A 19979-nucleotide genomic window follows, 5' to 3' on the forward strand; every position below is an offset into this window, starting at 1 on the left:
GTAATTAAGAAATATAAAGCAATGATGGGGCTGATAGCGGTGGTGCATACCTTCAATCCCAGAACTCGAGAGGCAGAGACAGATGGATTTCTGTGAGTTCAAGGCCAGCTGATCTACAGAGTGAGTTCCAGGACAGACAGGGCTACACAGAGAAACCTTGTCTCTGAAAAATAAGCAAACAAACAAACAAACAAAAAAGATAGATTTTTCCAAGACTCAAAGAACACTGACATTTGGAATCTTTATGAAGTTTTAAAGTACATAACTTTAGGACATAACTCTTCTTGATTTATAAAATTTCATTTTTCTAGAATTATATATATATATATATATATATATATATATAATATATATATTTCTAGAATGATCTTCTAGATCATTTCTATGAATGATCTTCCTTGGGGCAATCGTTTAAACTAGTAAATAAATGAACAAGAGGCTAGAGAGATGGCTCAATGATTGATATCACTGGCTGATCTTGCAGAGGACCCTAGTTCAGTTCTCAATGTCCACATGTTAGCCCACAAGCATCTGTAACTCCAGTTTCAGGAGATCCAATGTCCTTGTCTGACCTCTGTAGGCACAAGGCAAACATGGTGCTCATATATACATATGTACAGGCAAACATTACAGACTTTCCTAGTACTGGTCTATAATGATGGGAACAGCCTTCCAGTACTCTCTCCCACCACCATGAACTAAGTTTCTACTCCATGCCATTCCTGCCATGATACACTGAAACTCTTTAAAACCATGAACCTGCACAAATCTTTGTCCCTTTAGTTATTTTAGTCTGGTGTTGTGATCACAGTGACACAAAAGAGACAGATGTAGATATTTGGGACCAAAGAAGTGGTTTTTACTGTTGTGAGTAAGCCTGACCATGTGTGAATTTTAGATCTTTAGAACTAATTTATGAGAATCTGAAATTTGGAGATGCAAACTAGGGAACCCTTAGATTGCTATAAGCAACCATTAATGGGCAGTTATTGGATCTCGGACTTCCAGAATGCTGACCAAGAGATTGGGCAGAGAGGGCTAGGTTCAAGAGACTTCAGGTGCAAAGGACTCTATTGGAAACTGGACTAGTGGACATTTGCATTCCATTCTGGGAACTATTTATCTATAGTGCGTTCATGTTTTAATATTTTGAGTGAGGCTGAACTCAAGAGTAAATATTTTGGTGAAGGCAACCTCAAGGCAGCACAGAGTCCAGTGTGTGACCTGGGTATTTGCTTTTAAGTATATTTCCAGTGAAACTTTGGAACAAAATATGGAGGAGAAAAATATTTTTTAAAGAATTTGAGATATTAGGATTAACATCATTAAATAATCCAGGTGATTTGCACTGAAACAGTAGGAAACATGCTTTAAGAACATTTAAGGATGAGACAAAGCTACTCTTCAGGGACTCCAGGCAGCATAAAGCTGTTGGTCATTTCAAAGGTTCTTCTTTGAAGAGATTACTCCCAGGGCACCCTAATGGCAAAACCTGCCTATGGCCAAGTGTCCCTAGATGGAGCCACCTAGCCATTCAGTGACCCACTGCAGTCGTGGTTCAAGGGAGTCCTGCTGTTGTTCCAGCTGGTAGTGACTTAGTGTTGACCATGAGACTGTTTTCTTTTAATTGTCATTGTTTTTGTTTAACAGTCAAAGTTGAGAATTACTTGTTCATGGAGGCTTGCACCAAGATCTTTAAGGAAAGCCTAATCCAGACCTTGCACATAGGCTCAGATTCCCAGCCAGAAGAGCCTGGGAGACTGCTGCTGCCCAATGATGTGAGGGTGAAGCCCAGGTTGCAATGGAGATGCCAGTAAGTTGGAGGTGCCAGGAGGGTAGAACATCTGCTAAAGAACACTCCAGAAACTGAGTGGAGTCAGCCTAGAAGACAGGCCCTGTGGACTACAAGCAGCCAGGCTAGAGGGCCATTCTAGCCTCTTGGAGCTCATATCCTATGGTCACATTCCAAAGGATGATAGCCAGGATTTAATGTTTACCCTTTCAGGTTTTGGTCTTGTGTTGCTTGGTCCAACCTTTCCTTGCTATTTTCCTGTTCCTTCATTTTAGGATAGGAATATTTACTCCATGCCATTGTGTACTGGAAAAACACGTCTTACCTCTTTCTAGTTCACACAGGCTCACAGGTACAGTTTGCCTTGAGTCCCAGAAGTAAATTTGAACTTTGACATTTAAAAAATGCTGAACTGTTAAAATTGTAGAGACTCTTAAAGCTGCATTTAAGTGCTTTCTAAAAATCATAGTTATTATTAAATTTATTCACTTATTTTACATCCCAACTGCAGTTTCCCCTTCTCCCTCTCCTCCCATTCCCTCCCCCATCCCCCCTTGCCCTCCCCATCCACTCTTTGTTTGCCTCCATTCAGAAAGGGGCAGGCCTCCCATGTGCATCAACAAAGCATGGCATGTCAAGTTGAGGTAGGACCAAGCTCCTCCCCCTGTACTAAGGGGTTGGACAAGGCAATCCAGTATGAGGGATAGGTTCCTGAAGCCAGCCAAAGCATTAGGAACAGGCGTGCCTCAGCTACTAAGAATTCCACTAGTAGATCAAGCTAGACAACTGTCACACATATATAGAGGGCCTAGGTCAGTCCCATGCAGGTTCCCCAGCTGTCAGTCTAGAGTCTGTGAGCTTCTATGAGCCCAGGTTGTTTTTGAGGATTTCCTTGTGATGACCTTGATGCCCCCTTGCTTGTACAACCCTTCCTCCCTCTCTTCAACATGATTTCTGAGCTCGACCCAGTGCTTGGATCTGTTTCCATTCGTTACTGGATGAAGGCTCTCTGATAATAATTGGGTAGTTACCATCTGATTACAGGAGATGGCCAGTTCAGATTATGTATCCACTATTGCTAGGAGTTTTAGTAGGGTCATTCCTTTTATTGTGGGAGTCTTCGATGACTAGGAAAGGAATATTCTGGTTTGAACCTAAGATGTTCTTTACAGGATCATGTTTGTTAATTAATTAATTAATTTTTTTCATGCATGAATGTTCTGTCTGCATGTACACCTGCATGCCAAAAGAGGACATCAGATCCCATTATAGATGGTTGTGAGCCACCATGTGGTTGCTGGGAATTGAACTCAGGACATTTGGAAGAGCAATCAGTACTCTTAACCACTGAGCTATCTCACCAGTCCTCGACCCCCCACCCCTGTTACAATAAGTCTTTCTGCCAAAAGCCACCCGAGTTCTCCAGCCGTCCTAGTTCTCCCCGTTGCATGGATGGACAAAATAATACACAGACTTATATTAGGTACAAATGCTGCTTGGCCAATGACTAGGATTCTCATCTGTTAGCTCAGTCTTAATTATCATAAATCTATATATTTTATAAGACTTATCTTATTGGACACCTTCTATTGGTGTCCCCCCTTGCTGGTGGATCACATTGTGCTGCTGAAGGAAGAGCAGAGGGGAAAAGGGACACTTCCTGTTTCTCCTTGCTTAAATATGAGTCTCCTTGCTATATCACTTCCTGCCTGGATCACCACTTCTCTATTACATTTCCCAGAATCCTCTTTGACTCCTAGTACTGTCTAATTTGCTGTCTCATTGGCCAAACAGTACTTTATTCAATAATCAATAAGATGAACATACACAGTACATTCCCCATCACACCCCTCTCACATTTTTTGTTGCTGTTGTTTTTATTTATTTAAAAAATGTATTTGTTTTACATACCAACCACAGTTCCCCTTCCCTCTCCTCTTCCCACTCTCTCCCAACCTCCCCCAACCCATCCTCCATCCACTCCTCAGAAAGGATAAGGCCTCCCATGGGGAGTCAACTAAGCCTGACACATTAAGTTGAGGTAGTTCCCCCCCACCCCGTGCTCTCATCCCCATCAAAACTGAGCAAGGCATCCTACCATAGGGAATGGGTTCCAAAAAGCCAGCTCATGCAACGGGGATGGATCCTGGTCCCACTCCCAGGAGCCCCTCAAACAGACTAAGCTACAGAACTGTTGTCCACATGCAGAGCACCTAGTTCAGTCCCATGCAGGCTCCCCAGCTGTCAGTCTAGAGTCTGTGAACTTCCATGACCTCGGGTCAGCTGTTTCCCATCATGATCTTGACCCCCCCCATACACATACTTGTTCATATAATCCTTCCTCCCTCTCTTCAATTGGACTCTTGGAGCTCAGCCTGGTGCTTGGCTGTGGATCTCTGCATCTGCTTCCATTAACTACTGGATGGATGAAGGTTCTATGATGACAGTTAGGGTAGTCACCAATCTGAATACAGGGGAAGGCCAGTTCAGGTATCCTCTCCACTATTGCTAGGAGTCTTAGCTAGGGTCATCCTTGTGGATTCCTGGGAATTTCCCTAGCACCAGGTTTCTCCCAAATGCCATAATGGTTACCTCTATCAAGATATCTATTTCATTGCTCTCCCCCTATGCCCCTCCCCCAACTTAGTCTTCTTGATCCCTCATGTTCCCATCCCCTATTCCCTCCCCTCTAACCCCCACCCCCAATTTGCCTAGAAGATCTCATCTATTTCCCCTTCCCAGGGCAATCCATGCATTCCTCTTAGGGTCCTCCTTGTTACCTAGTTTCTCTGGAACTTTGGGTTGTAGTCTAGTTATCTTTTGCTTTACATCTAGTATCTACTTATGAGTGAGTACATACTGTTTTGTCATTCTGGGTCTGGGTTATCTCACTCAGGATGATTCAACATAAATCCAGTTACACTGAACCTGATAGAAGAGAAAGGGGAAGTAACCTTGACTGCACTGGCACAGGAGACCACTTCCTAAATATAGCACCAGTAGCACAGACACTGAGAGCAACAATTAATAAATGGGACTTCCTGAAACTGAAAGCCTCTGCAAGACAAAGGACAAGATAAATAAGACAAAACTGCAACCTACAGAATGAGAAAAGATCTTCACTAACCCCACATCTAACAGACAGAGCTGATCTCCAAAATATATAAAGAGCTCAAGAAACTAGACATCAAAATACTAAATAATCCAATAAAAAATGGGGTACAGATCTAAACAGAGAATTCTCAACAGAAGAATCTCAAATGATGGAAAGACACTTAAGGAAATGCTCAACATCCTTAGTCATCAGGGAAATGTAAATAAAAAAAAACCTCTGAGATGCCATCTCACACCTGTCAGAATGGCTAGGATCAAAAACAATGATGACAGCTTATGCTGGAGAGGATGTGGAGTAAGGAGAACACTCCTCCCTTACTTGTGGGAGTGCAAATTCGTACAGCCACTTTGGATATCAGTATGGTGATTTCTCAGAAAACTGGGAATCAGCCTCAAGACCCAGCTATACCAATCCTGAGCATGTACTCAAAGGATGCTTAATTATACCACTAAGATACTTGCTCAGCTATGTTCATAGCAGTATTATTAGTAATAGCCAGAACCTGGAAACAACCTGAGATTTCCCTCAACCAAAGAATGGATAAAGAAAATGTGGTACATTTATACAATGGAGTACTACCCAGCTCTAACAAAACAATGATATCATGAAATTTTCAGGCAAATGGATGGAAGTAGAACAAATAAGTCTCATGTTTCAAATGTTTGGTCTCCAACTGGTGCTGTTTTTTTCTTGTGTGGGGTGGAGTATGGAACTTTGAGTTGGGGAGGCCTAGCTGGTAGAAAGAGATCACTCAGGATGGACCTTTAAAGGTAACATAACCTGACCCCCAGTTCCTGCTTTACTTTCTGCTTCATGGATCATTTTGAGCAACCTGGGCAATATGCTCTCATCATCATGAACAGAGCTGATGTCCTTGCTTTTCCTGCCATAATTCATGGAAACTATGAGCAGAATAAACACTTCCTTTCTTAAGTTGTTTATATCAGATATTGTGGTCAGAGTGATGAAAATACAGTGATAATGCTTAGAGCCTACAAGGGAACGGAAAAGCCTGTTCTTCTAGTAGCATTCAAATGAACCTAGTGTAATTCACAACTACCTTGGCTCCTTTGGTGGCTTTCCTTACTAGAAATATGAGTATAAAATGTGGCCAAACTTGAAATACCCTGTGTTCAGGTTTGGAGAGATAGCTTAGCTGTTAAGAGCACTTGTTATGTTTGAAGAAGACCCAAATCCATTTCTCAGCATCCACATGGTAGCTCACAACCATCTGTAATTCCAGTTCCAGAAGATCTGATGCCCCCAGGTGGCCTCTGTGAGCACAAGGCGTGCACTTGCATTCGGTCAAACACTCATGCATAGAATATAAAAAATCTTTTTAAAAAAATTTTTGTGCTCTAAAGGATCACTTTAATGCAGTAGTACAGAAAGTAGTACAGTAGTACAGAAAGTCAGCAGACAACTCAAAAGCCGGTGACACCAGAAGCCCATCTAGCATGGTCAACAGAGTGCCGTTGAAAGACTGAAAATGCTGGCCTTTAGCATACACTGGCCTTTCCCATTTAGGATTGTTCTGTTCTCACATTCTGAGAAAGGAAGTATGAGGCACCAGGCACGAGAGATTAAAAAAAAATTAATCTGCCTGAAACAAGTGTGGTATTTGAAATCAATAGCAGTAGGGAATCAAATTTTAAAGCTTTTTACTAAGCTCAAAATAACCACTTTCAAAAATAATAACCACATTCACTTTAGAGTGGGAATCTGAAGGTTAAGGGAGCATGCCTGGGTTGGCTGGGCTAGGCTGGGGCCTGGCCAGTACCCATGCCACATCTCATTTAATCCTCATAACGACCCTGTGAAATGACCATTTATTATTTCTGCAACTTTCAGTTAGGAAGCTAAAGCTCAGAGGTGCTGAATGAGGTGATGGACTAATACTGGCTCACAGAAGCCCCACCCACTTAACCAGTAACACTGTACCATCTGTCAAGGACAAGAGGCCAAAGACGCTGCAAAAGAGGAATTTATTTACTCATGGTCTTCAAGGTGAAGTAGGATGTGAATGTTGGGTTAATCTCTGCAAAATTTTACTCTGGGAGTCACAAGAATTTATTCAACTCATTTACAGAAAAAGAAGCCATGGCTGGGCCATGATGGGTACGTGTTCTCCGGGCACTGACCAAGCAAACGATCCCATTAAAAGGAGGGCCTTGTGGGAAAGCTGAATTCACAATCAGCTTATTGCCAGATTTCAAATCGACCTTCGATTTAAAATTCAGGCACCTGGTGTTTTAACTCGCGTCAGGAGACACCTCCCTAAGTTTTTATGTCAAAAGCCAGGCCCGGTTCAATACACCACCCGCGGCATGTTCTGTTCTCCGTGGTACAAAGGTGAGTTAGAGACACACAGCCAGAGGCTGTTTCTGCGACCTCCTTGCCAGCAAGCTGGCTGTCCTCACCTTTCCAGTGACCTGAGCCCGTGTTTGTTTTCTGGGGTGCTTACAGGAACATTCGGTGTCCTGGGCAGGCAGCCTTGGGCTGGGAAGGAACCTGAGAGACCATATGGCTGGTAACTGAACTCAGCAAGGAGAGGGGGTGAATTTTCTTAGGACTCAAGTCTGTAGTAATCACAGATATACAATTCAGATTTGCACTGCTACTGCTCAGTGCCTCTAACACTGTGGGGTTATAGCATTCCAAAGCCAATTGATTCTAAATGGGGTTTGAGAACAGCGTGTTTTATGGCATTCCCTCACCACTAGTGAGTGCAACATGTTGGCTAAACATTAATTCTTTTCTAAGGTGGGAGAGCCCTTTGTTATACAACCATGGCTGATCTCCCATTTCTCCTGGCCACCTGCCTTAGTAATGTCATGACCTTACACAGCTGGCTTCTTGGCACTTCACCTTGGTTTACATTTTCCTTTCTGTTCTTTCAGTAGTTATCAGTGCTCCTATCATGGGTTCCCACACTGAAAACGTCCAGCTATAAAAGATTCAAAATACAAAGAAACACATATTTAATAGTTGTCTGTGTAGTTAACACACAATGTATATCTTGTTAACATTCTGCCATATGAAATGAAAGACATGTTTTTAAAAAGAGTTTGTTGCAGCTCTCACCAGATTCCCTACTCAAGATAAACTTTAGCACATTCCCTGAAAAAATGCTGTTCTGTAGGAAGTTGGTAGGCTTCTGTATGAGAGGAGACTGAAAATTACTTGCCAGTATTTACTTATAATTTCAGGAAGAGGCTGAAGATATATGTGTACATGTTACATATTAACTATAACATTCATACAGCAATACAGATGCTACTATATACTATATATTGTGTATAGCATTTATATCAAACTATAGAATGAGTAACTTTTGCCCCAAAGTCTAGAAAGCAGAAATACTTCAGAACTTGAACTTCTTTCATATTTTAATGTCTTTATATATGAATAATGAGGTATCCTGGGTGTGGGACCCAAGTACAAATACAAACCTGACTGATGTTTCATACACACCTAGCCAGAATCCACCTTAAGGCAACACTGTCAATAATTTACCCATGAAACAGAACAGGCATACATTAACCACCAGAGGTCAGATATGCAACTCAGCATCTGTGGACTGACATGTCAACGAGCAAAAGGTTACAGACTTTGGAACATTTCAGACTTAGTATCTTTGAGCTAGAGATGCATATATGGGCGTTTACATATATGAGTGCATGTGGGTATGAATATAGATATATATGTATATATGTACATATATATCTATATTCACATATATATTCCACTATTTCCTCTTTTTGTTGCATTAACTTTTTCCTCCAAACATGTGTATTTATACATCAGTGCATGAATATGTGTGTATATACACATATATATATATATTTTTGTATGCACATGAGTTTCTCTATTACATATGATCATAAATTGATATTCAATCAGTTAGAATTATATATTATGACACTACCCTACATTCTATTTGTACCAATCATGCATGATTTTCTACTTTCCAATATGCTTGCCACTAAATCTGGTGTTATTAGCCATATAATTTGTCTTGCCAATGTGCCTGTTGTAAATATTTTCTATTTCCTTGACTATTACTGAGGTTAAACATCTTTATAAATGTCTAGAATATAGTTGAGTTCCTTCTTCGATGATTTACCTACTCATAGTCTGTTTATCTTTTGGGTTTTCATCTTTGGCCTACTCATTTGTAATTCTTGGTGTAGCTGAATATTAATCTTTTGTAAGGTGTGTATTTTGTTCTTTACATTCAATTATTTCCTATCACTATGTTTTAGGAACTTATGCAATGAGCAATGTAGAAGTTGATTTTTAAAATACTACATGTGTGCTGGTGTGGTGGCACACACCTCTAATCCTAAGACTGAGGAGGCAGAAGGAAATGAATCTATGAGTTTGAGGCCACCTTGATCTTCATAGTGAATTCCAAGATAGCAGGGGCTAGGCTACATGGTAAGACTCTGTCACATAAAGACAAAAACTGTTTTTTATCTGCATTTAATACATTCAATAATAATATCATGCTAGTTGTAGTGGCACAGGCTGCCACAAGATCAAGACCAGCATTGGACATCTGTCTATCTATCTACCCATATATATATATATATATATATATATATATATATATATATATATATGGAGAGAGAGAGAGAGAGAGAGAGAGAGAGAGAGAGAGAGAGAGAGAGAAAGGAGGAAGAGAGATTTAGGGTGTGGAAATAGTAAATGCATGTTGTACAGAAATGAGCCAAGGAAGGGGAGATTTTAAAAATAAAAATATAAGACTAAATAGAAGAAAGGAAAACGAAGGAAAGTGGAGAATAGTCTTTGAAGGGGAAGAAAAAAAAGAAAGAGATTTTCTTTTGAAAAGAGGAAATATTTCACAGTAATGAATAAGTTCAAGAACAAAATTAGTAAATTCTACCAGGGAACTCCTACAGCTGATAAACATCTAGAACAAAGTGGCAGGATACAGGATTAACTCAAAAGAATTCAGTAGCTTTATCATATACAAATGATAAATGGGCTGAGAAAAAATCAGAGAAACATCATTCTTTACAATATCCTTAAATAACATGAAATACCTTGGGGTAATGTTAACCAAACAAGTGAAAGACCTATATAACAAGAACTTTGAGTATTTAAAGAAAGAAATTAAGGAAGAAACCAGAAAATGGAAAGATCTCCCATGCTCTTGGATAGGTAGGATTAACATAGTGAAAATGGCAATCTTGCCAAAAGCAATCTACAGATTCAATGCAATCCCCACCAAAATCCCAGCACAATTCTTTACAGACCTTGAAAGAACAGTTCTTCACTTTATATGGAAAAACAAAAGACCAAGGATATCCAAAACAACCCTGTACAATAAAGGAACTTCTGGAGGCATCACCATCCCTGACTTCAAGCTCTATTATAGAGCTATAGCTCTGAAAACAGTTTGGTATTGGCACAAAAATAGACAGGTAGACCAATGGAATCAAATTGAAAACCCTGATAACCCACACACCTATGAACACCTGATTTTTGACAAAGAAGCTAAAATTATACAATGAAAAAAAGAATCTTCAAAAAATGTTGCTGACATAACTGGATGCTGACATGTAGAAGATTGCAGATAGATCCATATCTGTCACCATGCACAAAGCTTAAGTCCCAATGGATCAAAGACCTCAACATAAATCTAGCCACACTGAACCTCTTAGAAGAGAAAGTGGGAATTACCCTTGAACGAATTGGTATAGGAGACCACTTCCTGAGCATAACACCATTAGCACAGACACTGAGAACAACAATTAATAAATGGGACCTCCTGAAACTGAGAAGCTTCTGTAAGGCAAAGGACACAGTCAACAAGACAAACCATCAACCCTCAGTAAGGGAAAACATCTTCCCCAACCCCACATCTAACAGAGGGCTGATTTCCAAAATATACAAAGAACTCAAAAAGCTAGTTACCAAAACACTAAACAATCCAATTAAAAAGTGGGGTGCAGAACTAAATACAGAATTCTCATTAGAGGAATCTAAAATGGCTGAAAGATACTTGAGAAAGTGCTCAACATCCCTAGCCATCAGGGAAATGCAAACCAAAAAACTCTGAGATACCCATCTTGCTCCTACCAGAAGGGCTAAAATCAAAAACACCAATGACAGTTTATGATGGACAGGATGGGGAGAAAAGGGAACACTCCTCCACTGATGGTGGGAGTGCAAACTTGTACAGCCACTTTGGAAATCAGTAAGGCAGTTCCCTAGGAAAATGAGAATCAGTCTACCTCAATATCCAACAATTACACTCTTAAGCATATACCCAAAGAATGAACATTCATACAACAAGGACATCTGTTCAACTATGTTCATAGCAGCATTATTTGTAATAGCAACCTAAATACCCTCAACCGAAAAATGGATAAAGAAAATGTGGTACATTGACATAATGGAATATTACTCAGCAGAAACAAAACAAAACAAAACAAAAAAACAATAGAATCTTGAAAATTGCAGGCAAATGGGTGGAACGAGAAGAAACCACCCTGAGTGAGGTAACCAAGTCACCCAGTCACAAAAAGACAAACATGCTATATACTCACTTATATATGGATATTATACATAGAGCAAAGGATTACGAGCCTACAAACCACACTTCCAGCTGGTAAACAAGGAGGACCCTAAGGGTGACATACATAATCCCCCAGAGAAGGGGAAAGGGACAAGATCTCCTGAGAAATTTGGGAGCATGGGGGGAAGGGAGAGGGAACTAGGAGAATAAGAAGGGGAGAAGATGCGAGGGGAGGAAGACATGAGGGCCCAGGAAGATTGAGTCAGGGGAAGAATAGAGGAGAGCAAGCAAAGAGATACCTTAATAGAGGGAGCCATTATAGGTTTTTGTTGTTGTTGTTGTTGTTGTTGTTGTTGTTTGAGACAGGGTTTCTCTGTGTAGCTTTGGAGCCTATCCTGGCACTCGCTCTGGAGACCAGGCTGGCCTCAAACTCACAGAGATCCACCTGCCTCTGCCTCTGCCTCTGCCTCCGGGTGCTGGGATTAAAGGTGTGCTCCAACAATGCCTGGCACCATTATAGGTTTAAAGAGAAAACTAGCACTAGGAAAATGTCTAGAGATATACAAGGATGACCCCAACAAAGATTCTAAGCAATAGTGAAGAGGATATCTTAAATGCCCTTCCCCTATATTGAGATTGATGACTACCTTATATGCCATGCTAGAGCCTTCATCTAGTAGCTGATAGAAACAGAAGCAGAGACCCACAGCTAAGCACTGAGCCGAATTCTTGGAATCCAGTTACAGAGAGGGTAGAATGATGAGCAAAGGGGTCAAGACCAGGCTGGTGAAACTCACAGAAACAGATGACCTGAACAAGGGGGAGCTCATGGACCCCAGACTAACAACTTGAAAACTAGCATAGGACAGAACCAGGCCCCCTGAACGTGGGTGTCAGTTAGGCGATCTGGGCAGTCTATGGGGTCTCTGGTAGTGGAACATTATTTATCCCTAGTGTATGAATGGACACTAGGAGTCCATTCCCCACAGAGGGTTACTCTCTCAGCCTAGACACATGGGGAAGGCCTAGGCCCTGCCCCAAATGACTTGACATACTTTGATGATCCCTCATAGAAGGCCTCACCGTTTCTATGGAGCAGAAGAGGGGTGGGATGGGGGTTGGTGGGAGGAAGGGAGGGAGAGGGAACTGGGATTGATATATAAAATAAGATTGTTTCTAATTTAAATTAAAAAATAATGTAACGTAGGGTAGGACAATTTGCAAAAGCTATTCCATGTTATGTGGCCATGTCAGCTGCAATAAATCTATTTTGTTTATATAAAAAAAGAACAAAATTAGTAAATGTCAGGAGTAAAATGAAAATGCAAATTTTTTAAAAACAAATAAGATCATATCAAAATATTACTAAATTTATAGGAGGCAAAAAGAAAACATATGGAAAAAAAGAAAAAAGAAACTAGTGAAAAGAAAACACACTGCCTAAAACATATAAGGAAATGCGTAAGCAGATTCAGTAAACACATGATGGTGAACTACAAAATCATAAAAGTTGTAAAAGTCAACACAGTAAAAACCCAGCTAAATATTTAGGGGGGAAAATGAAGTGGCATCTTTGCCCTGGAGAGTTGGAGGCTGGCAGCTGTATGCATGGAGCTGAGGGACCGCTGAACTTGAGGACCCTTCTCTCCTGTGGTTTTTGTTCTTGATGAGTCTGTGTCTGCCACAGCTGTCTTCACAGGTGCAGTTTTCCCTCTCTGTGTATCTGGTCATCTTCTGGCCACAGGCACCTTTGCCACCTGCAGCTAGACAGATTCTCTTGTGTTCCCGACACTGCCCATTCTCCTGGCTAATGTTTGGCTGAGTGATGTCTCCCAAGTGTGATGGGAATGAGAGAAGCAAGAGTAGCACTAAGAGCAGTAATGCTGGAGGACCTGCCTTCATACTTGGTGTTAGTCACTGGGCTGAGGTGGTAACATTGCGGGTATCTCTTTGGAATCCTTGAGCTTAACAGCAGTGAAGGACAGACAGACTGGAGAATTGATGTGCCTCCTGGCCTCAGGCTCAGAGCTATCAAACTCCAGGTTTATTCTCAGTTTATGAGAGCTATTCCCAGACACCAAGAGCAGGGATAGCTCTCCCTATGCACTTCCCAGCTTGACCTGCCAGCTCCTGAATAATGACATGGAGACTTTTTAATTATGAAAGCTTGGCCTTAGCTTAGGCTTGTTAACAACTCTTAAAGCTTAAATTAACACATTTGTATTAATCTACATTCTGCCACATGGCTCATTACCTCTACTCAGTATTGTACATCTGACTTCCCCCCACATTTGGCTGGTGAATCTCCCCTGCCTCTGCTTCTTTCCCAGAGTTCCTATCTCTCCCCAGAAGTCTTGCCTATCCTCTCCTGCTTAGCTATTGGGTACTCAGCTCTTTATTAAACCAATCAGAAAGTGCCTTAAGCAGGAGAGCGCTGACATCTTCACCAAGTGTGTAAAAAGATTGTCCCAACAACCACACTCTTGAGCTTATCAATAGCCAGCCCTCCTGACTCTCTACTTTGCCTCTCCAAGCCTTCACTCACAGCAGTACAAACTGAGGCTCTCAGACTTACCCAGTCCTGGAGTTCCTAGGTTTTTAACAATAGATTCTCGCTTAATATATTGCCCAGCAAGGGCTCACCATGTCATCTACTGTGACAGACTAAGTTTCTCTCTGCAGCTCACCTGTTTCCCAGGAGCTTTGCTCTCCCACCCAAACCCACAACTAGATTTGAGGCCAAAGAGGGCTTTGTGGCTTGTCCAGAGGGTCGGACTGCCTGGCTTTCATCTGACTTACCTTCTGGAATAAGCTTCTGAACCTCCCCCCCTGCCCCTTCCCCTATCAAAGAACTGAGGAACTGGAGCTGTGCTTGGCTTGTAGTTCTGTGCCCTGAGACCTTGTTTTTTCTGCTATTATCCAATGTTGCCTAGCTTCCTTTGTGGATTTTCAAAGATTCCCTTCCATTTTTGTCTTTGGGTTAAAGTCTGTATTTTCTCATTATGACTCTCTCTTTCTTCAGCTGACACGGTAGCAGCCCCTAGTCTGCCCTCTTTCTGGAGGGCTCCTGGCATTTGTAGTAGATACCTAGTTGGTCACTTCCATCTGTCCTTTTAGTGTCATATCTGTTGTGTATTCTATTTGTCTCTTTGTTACAAGCTGAGGAAATGCCTCAGATCCTTCATCTTCATCCTTGTTGTGATTAACCATGTCTGTAACCCAGCTGTGCCAAACTGGAGACATGTGCTCAATGACTCACTCTTCTGTTTGTCCACACTTTCTCCCAGTTAATTATGCAATGTCCTACAAAGCCCTCTTATAAGTGGGTGTCCTGCCCTGACCCTTTTGATTATGTCACCAATTTCATCAAGAAAATGGGGAAAAATAGACAGTGCCAGGTGTTCCTGCCCTTGCACTTTGAATTAGGCAGCACTCCTTCACAGTGGCAAAATACCCATGATAAACAGCTTAAAAGAAAATATTTATTTTGGCTCACAGCTTTGGAGGTTTTAATCCACAGTCATGTGACTGTGTTGCTTTGGACTGTAGGAGGAAGAAATGGTGGGGCTCTCAAAACAAAACCATTTATCTTGTGGTGGCTGGGAAGGAAAGAGAGAGGAGGGGACTTGTGTCCCCAAGCATTCTTGAAGAGTACTCCCTACTGTTATGGAATAGAGTATTTGTTTAACTATGTAAAGATGGTTTCCATTTGTTTATGCTGCATTTGCTTAACTATGTAAAGATACGTTGCTTTTGTTTAGGCTGTTCTTTCACTTTGCCTGCCAAAGGCACCTGATTGATTGGTCTAATAAAAAGCTGAACAGCCAATAGCCAGGCAGAGGAGAGATAGGCAGGGCTGACAGGCAGAGAGAAGGGGGGGAGCAGGCAGCTGGTCAGACACAGAAGAAGCAGGAAAGCAGGGTGGACAGTATACCAATGAAGTAATCGAACCTCAGGCAGCACACAGATGAATAAAAATGGGTAACTCTAAGTTAAGAAAGAAAGCAAGTTAGAAACAAGACTTCACTAAGGCTGAGTAATCATAATTAATAATAAGTCTTTGTGTTATGACTTGGGGGCTGGTGGTCTAAGAAAGCTGACTACACCCCTCTCTAGCCTACCTGTTGTTGCCACTATCTCCCAGTAGAGCCACAGGATAGTGGGGGGGGGGGGAGAAAAAAAACTTTAATCTGTGAGAATCTAAAGGATACTCCAAATCAAAACTACAGCACTGTGAGTTTGACTTCAGTTTGTTTTGTTTTGGTTTTGAAGTAGGACCTTGTTATGTATCCCCAGCTGGAATGTACTATGTAGATCTGGTTGATTGGAATTTACTATGTAGATCAGATTGGCTTAGCTCTCACAACTTTGCCTTTCACGGATGGTGACCCTGGTAGCATTGGGAACCACTTTTTTTTGACATCTCTACTGCCCTGATTTTGTAGGTTTCCTAGCAGGAGTCTTTTAACCCAGTTTGACTGGTGGGGTTTGAGACCCCACTTTGGTGCAGACAGCAACTGGTGGTGTTTATAATCGCAGCAGCAGGTCAGTCTGATGATGGAGAAAGCGGTGAGTCTGATGGTAGAAGAGGTTTGTTGGGGTGTTGACCTGGTCCATTCATGGATTAGAGAAGTAGCAGATGGAGTGACAAAATATGCCTGTTCCCTTTAGTTCTCTGACTGTCACCATCTAGCACACCATTTTACTGGAAGTCCCTTGTTTATAATTTAAACATAAATATTTTCTAACTTTTCACAGACTGTTTAATTCCCTCGATCTTAGTTGTGCTTGTTTCTCCCTCACCCCACTCCATCCCACCCCTACCGCTAGGGATTGCTTCCTGGTTTTAGCTGTAATTTTTGTATGAGTCGCATCTGTTTCCTTCATGGGGATCCAGTACACACTAGCTTGTGAAGTGTTCCTAGGCACTAGCTTTGCATTTGCTTTTGCCAAAGGCTGAGAACCTCTCTCCCTTGCAAAACCTGTTTTGCACTAATGTCATTGTCTGAAAACTTTAGCACAATGCAATACCATCAGTTGCCATATAACCACACAGGACAATTTATTCCAGGACAACACTGCAAACCATTTTTCTACCAATATCTGCTAACAAATTTTCTTTGTATTTCAAGACTTGTTATTGGGATGTTTAAGCCATTCTAGCTAAAATGTCCAAAATGTCCAAGAACTGAGTGTAATGAGGGTTTTCATGATCCACTACCACTTCTTGCTGGACAAAAGCAAGTAAGCACATCCTACAACCCCCAGAAACGTGGCATGAAGACTTGACTCAAGTCTACTCACCTCCCCTGAGTTACAGTAATATCAGCTCATATGACTAACTGGTCTTCCGGTCAGATAATGTCAGGTGGTGTTTTCATGCCCTCAAGCAGACTCCCATGAACCTCTCTCTCCTCAGGGGCACTCCTTAGATGTGTTAAGACACTTGACAGAGTGACTCATTTGTGCAATGCAGCTGCTATGCATGTTTTGTATGATAAGCAAAAACAATGCTGCAAAAGAATAGTAAAGTTTTAAACAGATTTGGTGCCCAGGAGAAGGAATGCTCTCCAAGATAAAGAATGTCATTTGGGGTACAACATTTTCTTCAAAATAGCCTTGACTCTTGTCAGGCATTAACTTGTTCTATCTTTGTTGGCCACTAATGAATTGATGTGAGGAGTTTTTGGCATGTATTAGCATCATATTCCAAAACCAAGTATCTGGCATGTTTCTGCTGTGTTGAAGGATACAGAATTTAAGTTCGTTTACAGAGTGTAACCATGTCTAACTGTCCTGGCCACCCTTGAACCTTTTCTGTAGCTCATGAGGAGGGTGACAGCAATGTAAACAACCTTCAGAACAAACACAGGTACAGCCCTTCATATTTTTCCTTTTTTTAATTTAAATTAGAAACAAGATTCTTTTACATGTCAATCCCCGTTCCCTTCACCCTTCCCTCTTCCCCTGCCCCACCACTAACACACTATCTATTCAATACAATTTCTGCTCCCCAGGGAGAGTGAGGCCTTCCATGGGAGGGGGTCTTTAGAGTCTGTTATATCCTTTGGGATAGGGCCTAGGCCCTCCCCTCTGTGTCTAGGCTGAGGGAGTATCCCTCTATGTGAAATGGGCTCCCCAAACCCATTCCTATGCTAGGGATAAGTTCTGATCTACTACAAGAGGCCCCATATATTTCCAAGGCCTCCTCACTGACACCCACATTCATGGGGTCTGGATCAGTTCCATGCTGGTTTCCCAGTCATCAGTCTGGGGGCCAAGAGCTCCCCCTTGTTCAGGTCAACTGCTTTTGTGGGTTTCACCAGCCTGGCCTTGACCCCTTTGCTCATCACTTCTCCTTCTCTGCAGCTGGATTCCAGTTCAGTTCAGTTTCTAGCTGTGGTTATCTGCTTCTGCTACCATCAGCTGCTGGATGAAAGCTCTGGGATGGTATATAAGTTAGTCATCAATCTTGTTATCAGGGGAGGGCATTTAACATAACCTCTCCACTGTTACTTAGATGGTTAGTTGGTGTCATCCTTGTAGATCTCTGAACATTTCCCTAGTGCCTGATTTCGCTTTAAACCTATACTGGCTCCCTCTTTGATGGTATCTCTTATTTTGCTCTCCTCTATTCTTTCCCCTACACAACCTTCCTGCTCCCTTATGTCCTTCTCACCCCTCCTCTCCTCCCCTTCTCACTCTTCTAGCTCCCTCTCTCCCCTGCCCCCATGCTCCCAATTTGCTCAGGAGATCTTGTCCCTTTCCCCTTTTCCAGGAGACCATGTATGTTTCTTTTAGAGTCCTCCTTGTTGCCTAGATTCTCTGGTGGTGTGGATCGTAGGCTGGTAACCCTGTGCTCTATGTGTAAAAACCATATATCAGTGAGGGCATACCATGTTTGTCTTTTTGTGACTGGGTTACCTTGCTTAGAATGGTTTCATCTAGTTCCATCCATTTTCCTGCAAATTTAAAGATTCCATTGTTTTTTTCTGCTGAGTAGTACTCCATTGTGTAAATGTACCACATTTTCTCCATCCATTCTTCAGTTGAGAGGCATCTAGGTTGCTTCCAGTTTCTGGCTATTATACATAATGCTGCTGTGAACATAGTTGAACAGATGTCCTTGTTGTGTGAATGTGCTTATTTTGGGTATATGCCTAAGAGTGGAATTGCTGGATCTTGTGGTAGGCTGATTCCCATTTTCCTGAGGAGTCGCCATACTGATTTCCCAAGTGGCTGTACAAGTTGGCACTCCCACCAGCAGTGGAGGAGTGTTCCCCTTTCTCTGCATCCTCTCCAGCATAAGTTATCATTGGTGTTTTTGATTTTAGCCATTCTGACAGGAGTAAGATAGTATCTCAGAGTTGTTTTGATTTGCATTTCCCTGATGGCTAAGGATGTTGAATAGTTTCTTATGTGTCTTTCAGCCAATTTAGATTCCTCTGTTGAGAATTCTCTATTTAGTTCTGTACCCCACTTTTTAATTGTATTATTAGGTGTTTTGGAAACTAGCTTCTTGGGTGCTTTGTAAATAATATTTTTTCTTACAAGTTTTACTGGAAAAATGCTTTAAAATAAATGTCTTTAAGACATTATTTTAAAATGCTACAAAATATGTTTATAACAAATTGAGGGAAACAACTTGAATGTTTTGAGCAACTCTTGTCTCCTCCCCTTCCTTCCCCGGAGCCTTCTGTGCTAAGAAGAGGGCCAGGGGCACAAAGACTAGAGGTGCTTCTTCTAACCATCTACTTGTTTGCCTCAGTCCCTTCATCATTCCCATATAGTCTGATGGATAAAACACAAGACAGCTAGCATTATGGTAAAAGTCATAATTCTGTTTTAAGGCAGAAAAATTATTGCCAAGCTTTAGTCAGCCCAGATTTGAGCTGAGCCAGCTAGGAAAGAGAACTATAGATTCAATAAACTCAAAGAGAGTAGAGAACATCAAGACATAAAATTGGGCTGACAATGTAGCAAATGATGCATTGTTCTTGAGTATAATCTGCATATGAATGAATGGAAGGCAATTGTGTTCAGAAGCCTGGGAAACAGCAAGCACAACTCTAACACAAATCTGAATGTTGTGTCATTTCACAATGATAGACAAATCGCACGTAAAGAAGCAGTGTGGTCAACTGAAAAGATAATTCCTTTTAAGGCAAATGGACCCATGTGTTATTGGGCAATTTCATCATTGCTTCACACTTTATTTTTTTCTCTAAAGTGAAAATAATAGCAATTACTACACAGTAAAAAATATATCTTAAATATCTGGTTTATAAAAACAAAATAAAGTATATCAACTTTTACCTCAGTGTCATTTACTATCTTTTATTAAGATTTATTTTCAATTGTGTCTGTGTGCATATGCACATGTGTGCATGCAAATGCCCATGGGATATAGAAGATGGAGTAAGATCCCCTGAAGCTCGAGTTACAGATAGTTGTGAGCCTTCTGTTATGGGTGCTGAAAACTGAACTCAATCCCTTTGGGAGAGCAGCAAGAGCTCTTAGCCACT

Source organism: Cricetulus griseus, chromosome 6 (assembly GCF_003668045.3).
Source record: "Cricetulus griseus strain 17A/GY chromosome 6, alternate assembly CriGri-PICRH-1.0, whole genome shotgun sequence".
In the NCBI taxonomy this organism is placed as follows: domain Eukaryota; kingdom Metazoa; phylum Chordata; class Mammalia; order Rodentia; family Cricetidae; genus Cricetulus; species Cricetulus griseus.